The 18,064-nt window shown below is 40.6% G+C and overlaps 1 protein-coding gene across 4 annotated transcripts in view; it reads right to left on the bottom strand.

Annotated features, from left to right (window-relative positions):
- The window catches only part of SGMS2 (sphingomyelin synthase 2), a 46,743-nt gene extending 29,884 nt beyond the window's left edge, over positions 1–16,859 (bottom strand). Inside the window, exon 1 of one of the 4 annotated variants that reach the window (XM_061355172.1) lies at positions 16,828–16,859. The gene's annotated coding sequence lies outside the window, so the exon portion shown is untranslated. Of the gene's footprint in view, positions 1–413; positions 1,347–4,748; positions 4,945–16,827 lie in introns of those variants that run through there. The other 3 variants (XM_061355171.1, XM_061355169.1, XM_061355170.1) reach the window with 3 other exon arrangements.
- Positions 16,860–18,064: the final 1,205 nt, after the last annotated feature.

Below are 18,064 nucleotides of genomic sequence, written 5' to 3'. Positions count from 1 at the left end.
TAGAAAAACACTGTCACTAAGTCAAGAAGTTCAGTTCAGCTGTGCTTCAGGAAGTTTAGGAGTTGCTTCAACGCAGCAGACATACAGCAACAAAACAATCCCCAAACAAACCGTATAGCAACGCACCTTTACAACACCATTACGACCCTTACAGTAACCCTTTAACTTCCTGAGCTAAAAATAAAGCATTTTGAAGTCCCCTCCTGTTCAGCTAAGCACGCTGTAGTGCTCTAAGTGCTATCTACGCACACACTACCCACCTCACGAGCATACTAAGCATACACCTCACAAGCAAGCTAAGTATGTTCCACACTTTACGTATTTGCAAGGGAAATCAAAACAGCAGGTGCCCTCCTTATTTAAAAGGGTCTCTTCAAGAGTAGAATTGAGACTATTTTACAGGTAAAACATACTTCAGAAACGGAAGAGAACGCAAACGTAGGACTGCTCTTCCCAGCCTCTGCCCAGTTCTCACGTAGAGGTCTTCTCTGAAGCAGGTTCTCTAGGTGCGCACCTGTGGTACGCAGTGCCGTTTAATCCACCTGTGCCGTTCCCAACTTACCTTCTCAGCTGTACACACAAAAGCTTGCACTGCTGGCAGTTCCTCCTCTAAAGACAGCTGAAAATCGTTTCTGGAGCCTCAGGGCTTGGGCTTTGCAGTTCCTTATGGCCAGACACTCCCACCGCTGAGGTAGCAGCACGCAGAAGCAGCTAGAAAGTTTGCCACAATCTCTACCTTCCCCTGCCCTGTGCTGGCTCCTCTCTGACTCCTCTTCCTGGCGAAGGGGACTGCCGTTAAGGGCGTCAGCGGCGGCGACACTCCCCGCAGAGGTCTCTCTCAACAGCGGCGCTCCGGGGCGGGGGGCGCGGGGGCCCCCGCTCGCTCTGCGCTGCCGTGTTTACTGCCTCATGCTGGCCGCGCGAGCCGCGCTCCGCCCTGACATCATTCATTCTCCTGCACGCGCACCCGCCCACTCCATTTCCAAGCCGTGACTCACCCCGGCGCTGCTGCCAGTCACGGGCAGGGCTAGAGAAACCGGCGGCACCGGGGCCGGGGCCCGCACCGGGACCCAGGCCCCGCCCGCCCGACGGGAGAGGTGCCGGCTGCCAACGAGGCGCGGGCCCGCCCGCTCCCCGCTCTGCGCGCGCACTCTGCTCGCCGCCAGCCTCCTCCCGGCGCTGCCGAGCCGCCTTAACCGCGCCGGGAACGGCACCGCCTCCGGGGAACGCGAGGTCTTGGCAGATGCGGAGATGCTGGTGCCCCTTCAGGGCCTCCCCTCCCCTCCCTGCCCGGATCCCCTCTGCCGTGCCTACAGCCGCCGCCTCCTCCTCAACCACAGATGTTTGTCCCTTGGGGCGCGGCTGGTCGCCTCTGCCGCGGGGAAAGGGTTAAGCCAGCTCGCCAAACGGGATACAGACACGAATACTGCGCCCGTAAAGCGCTGGTGAAGAGATAACAGCTGCCTTCCTGGGGCCAGCTCGGCGTCAGAAGCACGGTTCCTGCAGCGGAAGAGGTGTCCGGGGCCGCAGCCAGCCCCGAGCAGGGGAAGGCTTCCCTGTTTGGCAGGGGGATTCAAGTTCCCGAACCTTGTCCTCAAATGCAGGAATAGCCACCGAAACCTCTGCTGTTTGCATCGGGCTTCGAGGGTATAAGGGTACGGTTTTCCTCCCTCCCTAATTAAAAGCTCCCCATCATCACGAAGCAACCAGATTGTGTTGGGAGTCTTCCAGCGTAACAAGCACGTGATCGGCGGGGGAAGGGGGGCTAATGAGGTGTCGGCTCCCGCACACAGAGCGAAGGCTCGGAGCTGGCCCTGCCGGCCCGCACCTGCCCCCCGCACGGCGTCACGGCCCTGCCGCCACGGGCAGCGCCTGAGCGGTGTTTGTCACGTCCCTGGAAAACCCCCTTAGCCCAGCTATTGGCTATTCTGCTGCGGTTGCTCACACTTTGTTTCTGCCCACAAAAGCATGGGGGGAGGGAAGGGTAAATCTGCTCTATTCCAGCACAGGGTGGAAACATTTTCTGCACTCTCAGAGGTCCGTGGGACGGGCAGACAGCCGGTATACATAGGATGCCAGGTTTTCCCTCCTGCAGGCTTAACAGCAACAGCGTTTTATAACCAGATATAAAACTCATTCAGAGCACTGCTGCTCCTGCGGCTTTGTGAGTAGCAGGAGCAGCTCACGCACCTGTAGTGCTGAATCAAAGGAGTCTGTTGGAACCTCACAACACTCCTCACCACCTGTCCCCCAATTCCTATAGCTGGGTAATCCTTTAATGAAAAAAGAAAACACCCAAAAAACCCCAGCGGGTCCATGGGCAGGGTGTTTGCTTTTAACTGATACAGAGACCCATGAACATACTCAAATTGCATACACTTAGTTACATGCAAGTTATGTGGGATTTACTTGAGGATGCTATACAAAGAAGATAATAGCTGACACAATGACAGTTCAAGGGTAGAAATAGTGAAGAGAATGGAAAAAAAACCCGTATCTACATGCAAACACATATAGTAAATGGTAAATACACTCCCTTTATAATGAAGAAAAAAAATTGAAGGTTAAAATGAAAGAAGGGAAAAATTACTGACATTCTCCTAAATTATCTAGATTCAACAGTCACCTTAAACAGTTTGTAAGTATTATTCTTTGAAGCCACTACATTTGAGGGAGCAAAATACTAGCTCACTGTTCAAGGCTAGACTTGACATCCAACGCCACAAGCTCATCCTCACAGGTGACCTGCTGAAGTGTAGAACTTGGGCACAGAGCTCCAGTTGACCTCAGAGGTGCATCTGTGAAAAGCAGCTTGCGGAGATGGTCTGCAACCAATTTGGTAACTAATGTTTGTAAGTCTTGCATAGCAACAAACTTTTGAGAGCAAGTGGCATATTTGTGAAGTCACAGCAGCACCTGTCTCAAGCATTAAACTAGATTAACTTCACAAGGTCCTTTTCAGACAGGAATTATGAAAGAATTTAAGACTTGCAGAATGATTAGTTTATGAGAAAAAAGAAAACTCTCACACACACACAAAATTCCATGGTGAGACTAGCACACAAATCACATTCTCACCTCCTGGGGAGGTAGACAGAAGTGAAGGAGAAAAGTTTTGAGAGGAAAAGAAGTACTGTTCCTTTCAACTGGAATAAACCCAGCATCTTTTTCATTACTGTTTATTTTTTCCCCTTTTCAGCTGGAATATTACTGGAAACAGTAATTCTATAAACACGCACAGCCAGCCTGTGCATTAAAATTCTGACTATTTCCAAAGAGACACCCAAGCAGTTTTCAAAGTCAGCTACCAGCAGAATCCTGCTTAGTTCTGCCATGGGACAGAACTGAACCTGCAAGATGAGGTTTGGCAGGGGGAGGAGAGAAAGCAAGAACCATATGGGAGTTTCTGGTTCAGGCTGACTTTACAGTTTATAGACAGAGTAAACAGTAGTACAAAAAAAAAAAAAATCTACTTGTGCTTTTATGGCTTGTTAAGCCATAGCAGACATCTATGCAGAAATCTGATAGGGAAGAACCATGTATCTGTGCTCAGCTTAAGTAGTTTCAGAACTAATGAACTGTATGAGCACACATGTTCTAATGAGCTCACACATCTTTGTAGCCCCTATTAACAGCTGTGTTAAGGACAGATGAAAACATACATTGGTGTTTTATACTTATGTGTCCCATACTTCCCCATAAGTATAACCCTGCATAATTCTTTGTTGCTTTCTTCAAGTAGGGTATCAATCATGGCAATCCTGCAAACTACCTTTATACAGGCCTAACGCTACTTTCTATATACTTGTTCTCACAGCAGCCCTATTACATCTAAGAAGGTGCTAGTTGATACTCCTACCTTGAAACTAATGGAGTAACTCCAGAATGATTTATTATTTCCATCCAATTATGAAAGAATAAATTCTTTCAAAGGGGAAACAGGAGATCTGCCAAACGTACACAGAATATCAATTCACAGGAGATTCTTCATCAGCATACACTTACTAAATGCTTAACAACACCCAACAAAAATAAGTTTCACCATTTTAAAATTAGATGCATTTCAGTGATTACATAATTTTTTTTGTCTCCAGCTAATCATTTTAACACCATCAGTGTCACTATTTTTTGGCAACTGATCAAGTAGATCAAAAGACTACAAAAAAAAAAATAAAAAATCTAAGACAAGTTTTCCCATTACTACTTCATAAGCACCACAGTTCAAAAGCACTGCCCTACCTATTGCGTCACAGAATCATAGAACACCAGGTTGGAAGGGACCTCAAGGATCATATGGTCCAAAGTATGATAAAGCATCACCTAGACTAGCACCCTAGCAGCACCCTGCCTGGTGTTCATCTCAAAAAGTGCCCAGTGTTGGGGAATCCACCACTGTGTATTGTAGAAGTTAGTGCCTTAAGAAACCCATCAGTAAATCATCACTGCTAGTACAATCGCAAGCTCAGCTACTTAGATAGCAAGCCTACCTTAACAAGTCAGTTGAAGCTGAAACCAAATAAATATGCAAAGAACACTACTTATTATAAAGCACTAAGCTGCCAAAGCAAGCACTGCTATGCTGACTGTCCAAACTTAGGAGACTGGTGAACGCTACCACTCTGGAAGAAAACCCGTGAGGAACGAGACCCCAGTGAAACTCACGAAAGTCAACCCAACCCGCCCTCGGTCCTCCTGCGGGACATTTCCGACTGAAGCACGCCGCCGCCCCCCGGCTGCCCAGGGATTACCTGCGGCCTCCCGCTCCGGCCCGGCGCTCTGCTCCCGTCCTGCCCCGTCCCGACCCGACCCGCCCCTGCCGCCCGACTGCCGAGGTGCTGGGGCCGCCCGCCCTCCCCAAGCTTTCAAAGGAGGCGGGAAGCGGCGGCAGGCCAATGGCCGGTCCGGGACACACAGACAGACCGCCCCGCACGTGCCCGGCCCTGCTCGGCTGCTGCCCCGGCCGGGGGGCTCGGTTGTCTCCTGAACGGCGGCGTGCGGCGGGCTGGCAGGCCCTCGCGGTCGCGTTAGCTGCCGCTCGCTGCCTGGTCAGCGAGGCTGCGCTTCCCAGTGTCCACCCTGGGGCTGCTTGAAGCACCTCTGAAGGGCAGAGGCTTCCTCCAGATACTCTCTGCTAAATCCCGAGAGGTACAAATGCTGTGATTGTTGTTTCCCATTTGCCTAATCTTAGTACCTCATACCATTCACATTCCTCAAAACGCTGTATTAGCTGTTTTCATAATCAAAAGCTGAGCAGAGATACTAAGTTTTCCAAACTGTTTTTTCCAAAGGCTTACATGTTCTTGAGAACATCCTTGGATAATTTCAGTAAAAAAATGCTGAAACTCTGTAGAATTTATATTCCCTGCTAAAGCTCATAGGAAAGAGAAAAACTGACTTAGACTACACTTTTTTTTTGGTGTTGTGTTTTGTTTTGTTTTGTTTTTTAACAAAGCAGTAACTGAAAACAAACCTTTCATTTTCTGCTCAATATTTCACTTAAATAAGCAGAAAAAAAATCACAAATTTATCCTACTTTTTTCCTTTGGATACTATTACGGGGTAGGGTTCAGAGGAGACGACTGCTTGTTTGGTTTTGGTAATGCTTTTAGTATTCAAACTGTATGAAATCAGCCATGCTTTGGAAGCTATGAAATAAGAGAACTGGTTCAGATTCTTTAAATCAGTTTCCCTTAAGACTGAAGCCAAAAATTGATTTCCTATCTAAAAATATATGTATCCAAAATCACTGCCTCCAGCTTCAGAGTTTTCTATACACAACAGCAGCATTTGAAGAAATGCTTTTCTTGAAGGAAACAAGGCTTCAGAAGAAATTCTAAGAGCACAGCTTCTCACTTGACAAAGGGTGTAGGGGGAAATGGGAAATCAGGGAACAATAAAAATTAATTCTACCTGATTGTCTCTATCTGCAAGTCTGAAATTCAAGGTGGTTCTAGGAAACTGCATTGAGCAGAAGTACAGGGAAAATTCTGAACCTCATTAGGAAAAGTAACATTTCTGAAAACATCTAGTAGATCAGAAGAATGATGCTAGGCAGCTGAAAAGGCTTATTAAGGCTTTTCTGTAACATTGTAAGAATTTCTGGATATGACATTAAATGCATGAAAATTAAAAGAAGACTGCTTAGCTGTAACAACCATCACAAAGTCAACTGACAGCTGAATTAGCCCATTAAATTCTTTGCTATTCATCCTTATCTACTTTATCATCTCTCCATGCTTCTGAATGGTTTTCTTCTGTTATCATCATCCCCATGTAGCTTCCTCTTCATTTCTCAGCTTTAGGATTTTTTGCAGCAGGCCCATCTGAAGCAGAATAGTTTTGCTAAACCTCTGACTTCTAGCAAGCATCCTCTCCAACAAAAGTTTACAGGGCTTTTCCCCAGTAATGCAGAACAAAAAACTCCTAAATTTTAACATAAACTGACAATAGCTGAATAGGAGTTGTGAGATGATCTCTTTTTGTCTCTGTGTGTGCTTTTTTCTATGAAGGAGAATTTTATCTTATTCAGCTGGGAAAGGAGATAAAAAATAGAGGGAAAAGACTTGAATGTGAATGAACAATCCAAACCTGGTAAGATTTACCCACTCCCTATTCAAGTTTATAAGCAATATCATTTTTATGTCATTATTGTATATTTTAGGATTCTATTAGTATGAAGGCTTTTTTTTTTTTTTTGGCAGAAACTATTTTTAAACCTAAGCATCTGACAAAATCGCATGAGGGACAGGTGGCCTACTTTTTTTCCTTTAAAAAAAGTGGCTGCTGTTACCATCTGAAAGTAAATTCAGTATGGAACATTTGGAGAGATCTGTCATACTGGGATAACCTCCTATCTAACCTGTTGCCTTGGCTGTGGTAGCTGGCAGTGCAAGAAGCCTCAGAAGAGTCACAATGGCAGCATCAATAAAAGCTGGGAAAAGGACAGAAATGAGAAAAGATCCTTCTATTCTAGCTGTTTATCTACTTACCTTTCTAAAGTACTCACTTTTCATTTTCTTTCTGGCTTGCATAACAGGAGATGCTTTTTCTCCTTTTAAATGAAAGGACCAGCAACTAGCCTTAATTAATTAATGCACTGAAGACCAAAAGAAGGCTGCTTTTGGTGCCTTTTTTTTTTTTTTCAGGGGTGTGTGTGTTGGTTGTGATGCTTCTCAAATACAGAAGCTATTAGTACAACCCCATGCCTATTTCTCCAAGAGCTTAAAAAGGTTTGAGGAAAAATAGCAGAAGGCATACAAAATAGTCTCAAATGAAATCTCACTATGTGCAAGACTAAAAAATATCAGCTAAAAACATTCTGACAGACATCATTCAAGTACATGAATGAGCCATGAACCTCAGAGATATGAAGAATCAAAAGACAGAGCTGACTCATCAGTTCTGAATTTTAAATATGACATGCTTCTTTTGATATTCTGTGTATTAACAGGGCTTCAACATGTCTTCTGCTTCAGAGGAATCAAAAGGTAAATGAGTTTGGTGAAAAGATGCATGTGAACCTTTGTTCCACTGTATTTTATATGTATCCAGAAGGAACTTTGGGCTTATTCTTACATGGAAGCAAAATGCCCTGGTTCTACTCATTGAAAGTCATGACCAAGAGATTTGGCGCAAAAGGCCCAGTTGGGAAAATGTTGGTTAATGGATGAATTTTTAGACTGAAAAGCACTTCCCAATGAGTCTTTGTGCCAGTTTGCATGTATCATCACACAGATGTGACTAGATGGCTTCTGATGGCATGAAGCCAAAGTAAAAGGTTCTGGGTAGTGTTATGTCCTGCCAAATGTACATTTACTGTTGTAAAAATGTGTTCTGAGAAGTGTCTTTTCCTTTGATTCATATTTTTTAATTGATTTGGAGGAGGATGCAGAAAGGATGAGTCTTAATACAGGGAGAAGGGTTCTCCCTAAAATCCAAAGAGAAAAAAAGATGAACAGTCTTCTCAAGTCTCTAGTGTGAGAAGAGGGGCAAATCTCATCAGATCTCAGCTGAGGAGGCTGACAATTTTCCATGAAATGTCTCAATGGAAAACACCATAGCATCACCTTGCCTTTAGGCATCACACGTTTATATGTAGGCAGACCTTTAAGATGTTTTCATTGTTAAGAGTGGAGATTCTTATTCTGCTCTTATAAATAAATCAGAACGAGTTGTAAATATAGATGTCTCCAAGGTTGCACACACTGGGAAAGGCAAGAGAAAGTAAGAAGGCATTGGAAGAGTATTCTGCAACCTGAAGCTGATGGGAATCTAGTATGAATATAATTGATGCTGATTAATTATGCACTGAGCTGAAGTGTGCCAGTTAGGGATAGGCATAAAAAGTATGGAAGTATGACAGATCTACAGAGTGATAGGCTTTGTGGAAGGAACTACACTGGAACCAGAAATACACGGATTCCTAGCTTCCTTTCAGAGTTTGAAGAAAGGCAAAGCATATTATACTTATGACTCAGAAATAACCGAGTGACTTGTGGAAACACTCCTGATCATATAACTGCTATGAGAAAGTGTTGGCATCCACAGCCCTGACAATAGTATCTCTAGTGAGTTACTGACCAAATGTAATTAATGAAAAGAAGCAGCTTTTTTACATATTTATCTGAAACAAAAGTAGCCTTTGTTATCACCTCCTAGAAATAACTCCAGACAAACATTTTTCTAGTCTGTCTGGAAAACCTGCAGTACCTGTGGGTGTTTCTAAAAAACCAACCCAACAATCCCATAACCACCCATTATGTACTCAAATCTCAGATTTCTTCTCTGCTTCATACTTGTATTTTCTAAACATTATTTTATAACTTTGTTAATTTCTTCACAGAAATGTTGAGGAAAAGGCTAATGAGAATAACAGGAAAATATTCCAAACCAGAGAATAAAGCCACAGGAGGCAGTCTGCCTACATCTTCTCTACTTAGCTAAATTTTCCTTGAGAGGATCAGAGTTACATCTTGTTTCCTGTCCTAAACTCTTAAGTACTGCTGCATGCTGCCTGTTAAAAAGTTGTCACACTCAGTGCCAGGGTTAGCTGCAAATCAAACAGTCAACTAGGCAGGAATGGACCTCTGGAGGTCACCGATTTCAACCCCCTCCTCAAACCCTTGTCAACACTAAATTCAGGCCAGGCTGCCCACACCTTTGTCCAGTTGGGTCTCAGCCTCTCAGACCTCACAGTCTCCCTGGGGAACCCATTCCAATGCTTAAATATCATCATACTGAAATATATTTTCTTTATATCTAGCTGGAACTCCCTTTCTCAATTTCTGATTGCTGTTTCTCATTCTCTTTCCTTGCCTCTCTGTAGAGAGCCTGACATCAGACTCTTGGTTTGTAATTTTCTCTTACGCATTGGAAGGCTGCTGCTGGGTACTCAGTAAAGTTGTTCTTCTGACAAATTCATTCTCTGTTCTAACTGATCATCTACGAAATCTGTAAAGTATTTAATGAGGAACTGGATTAAACATTTTTGTATTAATGTAAATCCATAAAGTTCTGCAGGTAATTCAACTAGATTTCTATATGATAAAATATCCAGAAATATATTTGTGGACTTAACATTTTTAAGAGAAATCCTGAAATAAATATTATTTCAGTCCTTATCAACCAAGTAGATGATGGGTGACAATCATCAGCTCTTTCTTTATATTGATCAAAACAAAATGGAAGAAAAGCCCTACATCCCTTTTTTCTGTAATTGGGGATAACAAGAAACAGGTTGACAACAACAGAATCTGTGCTGCAGGATTAAAAATGACTTAAATCTTCTTTTCAAGAATAGAAGCTGTAGTATGGGAATAATGTATTTGTCAAGAGTACGTATAATTATAAATCTTTGATTTTCACACTAATTATTCAGTTGTAAAATACTTTAAAGTTTTCTGATGGTAAACTTTAAGCCAGTCATGAATCACCAAACTCAAAAGTCTGGAGGCATATATACTATGACTGCTTCTCTTCTGCCTAATTTTACATTATAATAAATTCATTACTATTTTCATCATCCTCATCTGCTACTTCTTAGCCGTGTTCTGCAAATTTTCTGGTGGCTGCACTCCTTTCTGTATATTCTTGCTTTCATTCAAAGTTTGTATGACCTGTCTTCTTTTATTTACAAGGTTCTCCAGGTGACAAAAAGGTTGAAGAATAAGAATTTAAACAGTAAGTGGGGTTTTTTACATACTGTAGGAGTGTTTTCTTTATGCTTTTAATAGAGTTCAGTTACTAAACTGTTCTTATCTCAACCTGTGGGAGTTGCATTCTTTTCGATTCTCCTCTCCATCCCTACGGGAGTAGTGGGAGGTCAAGAAGGGGCGGATTGAGTGAAAAAGCTGTCTGGCTGGGTTTAAACCACGACAGCCAGCAACACAGTATTTTTTACCAGTGGGAAATATAATGTGTCCAGAATAAATATATCTTGGAAATTTTAAATAAGCCCAGTAACAGGGACAGTGGCTGTGCGCATGCTTGCACAGATGTGAGACAGATCAGACTTCTGATATACGAAGTATGAGAAGCAATTTCAGAATCAGAAAGTGCTGGAAAAATCCTTTTAGCATCACCCTGTTGTAACATTGTTCCAAGAATGCTACAGAGGGAAAGAAGGCCACATAAGCCCACAGTGCTATGCTAAGCTTTGTTAGCCTGCCAAAAAAAAGAAAAATAAAAACATCCCCAAATGTGTAGAAGATAGGGAACACTGTAAATTTAGTCTTTGTCTTAGGATTTTTAAATAGAAGACTGGAATTCTATTTGCAGCTCTGCATTGTGATGTTAGGCAAATTGCTTCTAATTATTTATTATATATGTATTTTCACTGTTTTTTTTTGACAGCCCAGTTACAAGGGACCTGGGACCAGCCTCCTTTATCAAAGATTTTGAGGGGTTGGGACTGTATTTTGAAACACTCAAATAAGTTTATACATACATATTTTGGTGAAAGAAAAAAACCCTTAATTTTCTGTTATCTCTCCATTTTTTTAAATATTTTTGAGATCCTCACCTAAAAGTGAAAACCTGGAAAACTGACTGTACTCCTGCACTTGTATTACTGAGTATGGGGTGAAAAGTTGAGTTTGTCCACACTATATATTCATGGACTTCCGAGGGGTTTGCAGGATTATATTCAAAACAGGTTGGGGTTTTGTTTGTTTCGTCAGGTTTTATACGGGTATATTGCTTGTATTATTTAAGTACTGCTAATCTTAGCTCAGCTAAGATACCTAATGGATGTACACTTTTATTAATTGCAACCATTTCAGCTTTTAGAAAAACCCTTCTCAGTCTACAGAAGTTAACTGTGTAAGAGAAACTGCAGGTACCTCTCTTTGTTTCACCAATATATCCCATGCAGTTTCTAGGAAAGAAAAACAAATTCTTGACATCTCTCCTACCAAATACAAACAACATAAATAACAGTAATGGGACTAAAATACTGCTTCTGTAGCTATTTGAATATTTCACAGGTTTTCATCTGTAAACTTGTATTGTACAGCAGCTGTGTGTATTTCCTAAAATTATATTTACAGCAGTACTGAAAAAACAGAGATTCACCTTGCTAATGACCTCTTTTTTTGGCAAGATAATAAGTACAACAAAAAGAGAAGATCTGTTCTTACCATAAACAGGAAAATAGGCTTTGTAACAGCAGCATTTGCTATCACCTCTAAAATTAACTCTGGCTCATGCTTTCCATGATAAATGCCTTTTTTTTTAGAGTTAATACAGAGCAGCTCAGCCTATAAACACATTAAAAAATGTACTTCAAACAAGTCAGTCTGGAAACTAAGTTTTAAAATAGTACAAGTGGAAACAAAAACATAAATTTATACTGAGTATCCATTTTCTTTTATAAATTATCTGGCCTAAGGTACTTCCATCTTTTCCTGTGACTGAAACATAAGGTAAATTAGGGCACAGACAGTTGACTGTAAATCACAGCTGAGTTTAGGTTAGAAGGCACCTAAGGAGGTCATGCAGTAGGGCTAAACGTAAAGCTCTGTCAAGTTACTTAGGACTGTCCAGTCAAGTTTTGAGTATCTCCAAGTACGTAGATTCCATAGCAGTTTGTCAAGAAATTCCAGTGCTTAACCTCTTAACTGGGACATCTTTCTTCTTCTGTTTGGCATTTACATCTTATACTTTTAACAATCCCTACTTGTAATCACCAGATAATTACAGTATGAAGGAAAAACTATTTTGCACCACCTTCCATAGTATTTTACACAAACACATTTTACTAAACATTGCAGCAAGCCAAGAATGCATGTTTGCTGAGTAAGCAGTAACCACTCAGACCAGGTAAACTAATGTCAGATCTCTAGTAACCATCTGATTAAAACATTAATCACTTTTGATTTTTTATATAAAAATACTGTAAGGTAGTTAAAGCTAAAAAAAGAGCTCTGATAAACAATTTTGACATATAATAACTGATATGCTTTCTTATTAAAATTGAAAATATTTGTTTGGATTCTGTTTTCCTGAAGTGGGTGTACACCAAACACCAGGATAAAATGTTAATGAATAAACAAATGAAAAAAAAATATTAAAAGCACAGCTAAGTATGTGCACTTTGTTAATATTTTGCATGAAACATCAAGTGCAGATAACACAGTACAGGTAGGGAAAGGCAATTTAACTTCTTAAATGTTCAGTTTTAACAGTGATTATGACCTCATATATATGACCACTAAGGAGGTTTGCTGGGTTTTGCCATTTTTTCTCAAGTTCTGTCAGTTGCTGAAGACATTCTCATCTTTAAAAACTGGATGCAAAGTAAGGGTAAAAATGCTTTTATTCTGAAGAACTAGCATTTTACACCATCAACTAAGTTTGACATTACAGTTTCCTTGAATGGCAAAGCCAATTAAAGGGGTTCTTGACACCCTTAGCCCCAAACCCCTCCTCCCCTGGAACTCAATACTACGCAAGTGCTATAATTTACTGTTTCCTTTGCTATGAGAAAAAAAGCTATTTGTGTCTGTGCTTTAAATCAGCACAGTGAAATTATCAACTTAAAAAACCTTTTTTAAACTGGATTAAATTCTTAGGAAAAGCTCTATGGCTAGGGAGTGCTGAGTCATTCCAATATCATACAGAAATATGTATCCCATAGGGCAGCTGGGTAAGAGTAGTTTCAATCCAGAATATAAAATGCCTTAGGAGCAGAGGCAGTAGAGGAATGTGGTTTAAAATACTGATAACAGCCAAGGTCAAATGAAAGTGTAGGTGCATATTTGTTATTTAAACAATTATAACCAGACCTGGGGAAGTCTACATATACATCTATATACTCCACATAGTCACACATTTGACATTATACAAACTGTTTACCCCAACAGTAAATCTTGTGTTGGTTCATCACTGAAACTTAAGAACTAGTAAAACCTGTCAGATTCAGGAGTTTGGCAAAACTTACATTTTGACTATAAACTAGGAGTTACTTCTAAATATTTATTTTCTCCAAACTTAAAGAAATTGAAAAAATACCTATTTTAAGCTATTTTTAGAACCAGGCAAATCTTGACTGTGATGATACATTGTATTGGTGGGTGGTAAACTCTGCACATACATATTCTAGAGAAAATTTTGAGGTTTTGCAGTAAAAACCATGAATGCTGGGTGTGTAGTAAACGTAATCTATCTTAAAAGGTTGCTGTTTACAGCAACTAACCACTTACGCTGGTTTTTGTTCACTTTTTGAGATTAACCAACTAGATTCCAGTTAGAAATCAATGTCAAATAAATTTTCAGGTTACATACTAGGGCATCACTGTATTCTACATTCTCCTGAATTCTCCTTATGTGAATTGCCTCAGTTACAAACCTTATGTCTCAAATGCAGAACTTTCAAATCAGATCCAAGTTATTCTAGACAGAGCCAGCTATCATCTTTCACATCAATATTAATTTTTGAAGGCTAATTATAACAGTATAAAACTGATCTATTTACTTTTTAGAACATAGATGTTCACAGAGGCATTTCTGTGCATTTTCCTGGCTATTTTTAACTGCAGAGTCAAATAAGTATAGGCCATCTAAATAACCACATTTCCTGTTGTCCAATTTTCTTTTGTGTGTAAGAACATAGAAGCATAAATATGAAAAAAGTATCAAACAACTCGCTACCCCCTTATGGAAACAGGTTCTAACTATTAGCATATGTACACAGATAGTAAATAGACTAAATAGAAATAAACCCTGAGAAATTAACAGCCATTATTGTTCCCTAAGCTGAGCACTGAAAAGCAACTTTTTTTTTTTTTTGGTATCTGACTTTATAATTAGAAAAAAATAAAAGAACAAAAAATCACTTTTAGCTGCTCAATTAATGGGTAGCTTGTATGATTTAAGGAAAATAATCTGTATTAAATTGGTGCATGTGTTTGCAATTTGTTCTGTGAAAAGAACAGCACGGCATTTTTCAATAGCTGGCATATACAGTAGTGGATATGTTTTATATCTGTTATCGATTCTTTGTGGTGTCTCATAAAAGAAGCCTGTAAATTATTGATGTCTAAACCACATTAGATTCTGGAAAAAAGCCTTTGCAGAAATCCATTTTAAGGGCACCGGAATTGTGAAGTCAGCTGGCTTAGCTATAGTGATTTCTAACAATCATTCGGTTGCTAATAATACCTCCGTCCTCATGTAAAACACACTCTCAGACACTGAATATAAAAGCAGTGGTGCAAAGTAAGTTTAGGTAACAGGCCGTGGAAGGCAACTTAATGGGGTATCTCTTTGCCCCAGAAATGCTAGCATGTTTATGTTGTTTCAGGGCAGGAAACAAAACCATGTGGATATTAAGTATCAGTCATAGAGGCTTGAGGCTAACACTCTTCAACAAGTTGAATAGTGTCCTACTGCATGTACATTGCCCTGAGTAGAGGCTGCACTATAAAGCAACTCAATAAAATGATCCAGGTTTGCAGTTTCCAAGAGGAAAGCAATCAGGCCTTCAATGGGCACTCTGAAACAGTACTGGCCAAAATCACTAGTCTTCTCAGACTCCTCAGATTAACAGCGCAGAAACAAAATTAAGTTTGTAAAGTGATCATCTGAGTAATTACATGAACATGTAACCACATTGTTTATAGAAAACATATACATACAAGAACCAGTAATATTCATTGGAAGATACAGTAATTATTATCACTTCCTCTACAGTGTGAGTGGGATACTTGAGTACCGGCAGGGGGGAAGGTACTGACAGCTCAAGACTAGGAATAAGCATCTGTTACCACGTCACATTTTTTGACTGAAAGATTACTACACAGATACTTATAGAGAACTAGTATACTTTTTCAGTTCTTTTTCTTTTCATGAGCACTTCCAAACCTGTTGTGCCAGACATTAGGCAGCCAAAAAGTACAGCTGTTCTATCTTCTTAGGCTGAGGTCACCCTGAGCAGCATATAAAATAGTGTAGTCTAACTGTTGTAGCAGAAGAACCCTGTGCCAACAAGTTGTCCAAATATTTACTTACCTTTACAGGCAGATTTTAGGGCTGACACTGAACTCCCTGCTGCCATGGCTACACTGCTTCCTGTACCTGAGCTAATTCGTTTCAATCTATTTTGAGTTCCTCTTCAAGACTCTGCAGACATAAGTCTACAGCTCTACAATGTATATGACTTCAGTTCCAATATACATTTTTTTCTGTTCACTTTCTATAGCATATAAGACACTGGAGGATTAGGTTAAGTATATCCATGAGAAAAAAATAATCTTACATATACAGCACTATTACTGCATCATGACTTTAAAGGGATTACATAGTCATGTCATGTCATGTCATGTCATGGCTTGACTTCGCGAACGAAGATTTGGGAAGGGCATTTACCCACGCTTACTACAGGCGCGCTGATGACTAAGAAGGCCAATGTGGGATAGGCAAATCCGGCTACAAAAAGCACAGCAGAAGGTCTCCTTGGGTGGAACAGGTGGGACACGATTCTTCCTGTGCTGTCTTTTCTCCTCGAGACTAGTTCTTCGTGAACTCTCAAAGGAGTCAGCGGCATTATGTATGGTGTGCCTCCAAGTCTCCCGATTGGAGGCCAAGGTGGACCACTGATGGTAGTCAATATGGCCAAGGCTAAGGCATTGTTTCAGGGAGTCCTTGTATCTCTTCTTTGGGGCACCTCTCTTGCGGCTACCGGTGGCAAGTTCACCGTAAAACACGATCTTGGGGAGGCGGTGATCCTTCATTCTAGAGACGTGCCCTGCCCAGCGCAGCTGCAGTTTCAGCAATTGGCCTCGATGCTGGTGACCCCTGCCTGTTGAGGACAGTGACATTAGACACATAGTCAGTCCAATGGATGTTTAGAATTGTACGGAGGCAGCGCTGATGAAAGCGTTCCAGGAGTCGCAGGTGATGACGGTAGATGACCCATGAGGATTACATAGTACAGCATGTAAAACCAGCTGAATTTGAAGGTGTTTCTCAAGAGGCCTTAACACTGTTAACTTCTCAGGAAATGCTCAAGGCGTTCCAGGATTTCAGTTTGTGCTATGGAGTCTTCTGGACTTCAAAGTCTGGAAGTTAAACCTGCACTGTTTTTTGGTTTTGTGTTCTATGTTGGTTTTGTTGGTTTGTTTTTTTTTTTTTTTTTACTTTCTTGTTATGTATTGCTCCAGATCTAGCATAGCCTTTCCTAGTACTTTAGCATGTTACAAATCATGTTACTATAATTAAAGCTGTACTGTTGAGTTGGTAAATGGATTAGAAGATGGAAAATGGAGTTCAGTTTGGACTATTTGATTTCAGTTTTACTGCTCTGTACCAAATCCAGATATATTTACTCACCCTCCATTTTAGTGAAGCATTTCTGGAAAGACCTGTTAAGAGGGAGGAGATCAATAAAATCTATGTTAATAATTACAATACAAAGCTCACTACTTTTCAGTTGCCCCATAAACTCCCATGTAACTTGTCTTTAGGTAAATCACATTTGTAAATATAAAAATAGATCAATGTTACTCAAATAGTTATGGTGTACCATTTGGCTTAAGTGTCCTACTGCAGCCTTCTTTTGGATGGTCTGATTCCACACATTTACAGATTAAACATTCATTATTTATTATTAAGTAATTATATAGGGGTGTTGGAACTAGATGATCTTAATGTCCTTTCCAACCCTAACTTTCTATGATTCTATGATATTTACACACATTCACACAGCTAACTCTTCAATGATTTAAGCTGTGCTCCAATAATCAGACACTGACATAAGTGAACAGTAACAAACAGTATTTCATGTCATATTCAGTCTTACTGTTATCCTCACAGTGTGTATCACCAACTCAATTTTTTGTATTGGAAGGGGAACCATGATCTGGATTGCCGTCAGTGGTGGTTTCTTAAACACCAACAAGAAGCATTCCCTTGACTGTTCCTAAAGTGGTGCAGCCTGCACATACACACTGCTTAATGTCTTGGCTGCAATGATGATTGAGTCAAGAAAGTTTTAGACATTACCAGTATTTGGGGGAGTATGACATCTCAAAAAACCTACCTTCTTCAGGTGTCTAATATGGAACACTGAAACCCATATGGACAGTATTTTTCCTAAAGCTTTTCTTTCCACTTCATTGAAGGTCTTAGTTTCATCTTCATTGGTACCATTACAAAAGTTTGAATATTATTCAATAATTTTAGGCAAATTAATTGACGTGCACATTAGTAGCATGCCATAATTCCATTAAGCCCCTGTTGAATCTAATACATACATGCTATAGGGAAAGCAACCCTATTGGAAAATTCTACTTTGTTCACTGGAAACTGAGAGCTGAGGTGAGAGCTCTTTTGGGGTGTGCTAAATCCTATGGCACATTCACAAGTACCCACAATTATGCTCTTGAGTAATCTCAGTAAATTACTTGAGTAATTGCTGTGGGCTTAGTGGTTTTAACTGGTTCAGTATTACTCCCTTCTTGTCTAAAATTATAGAAGACATAATTGTGTGCTTTTTGCTAGCTGCAACTTTCCATTGCAGAAACACTAGATTTCAGGTTACTTTGTCTATAAATACCCCCTTTTTAAA

The sequence above is a fragment of the Neopsephotus bourkii genome, unplaced genomic scaffold, assembly GCF_033783945.1.
Source record: "Neopsephotus bourkii isolate Nb327-2 ecotype Australia unplaced genomic scaffold, CSIRO-AGI_Nbou_v1 NB_787, whole genome shotgun sequence".
NCBI lineage: Eukaryota > Metazoa > Chordata > Aves > Psittaciformes > Psittacidae > Neopsephotus > Neopsephotus bourkii.
This window is presented reverse-complemented; position numbering and strand designations above follow the sequence as displayed.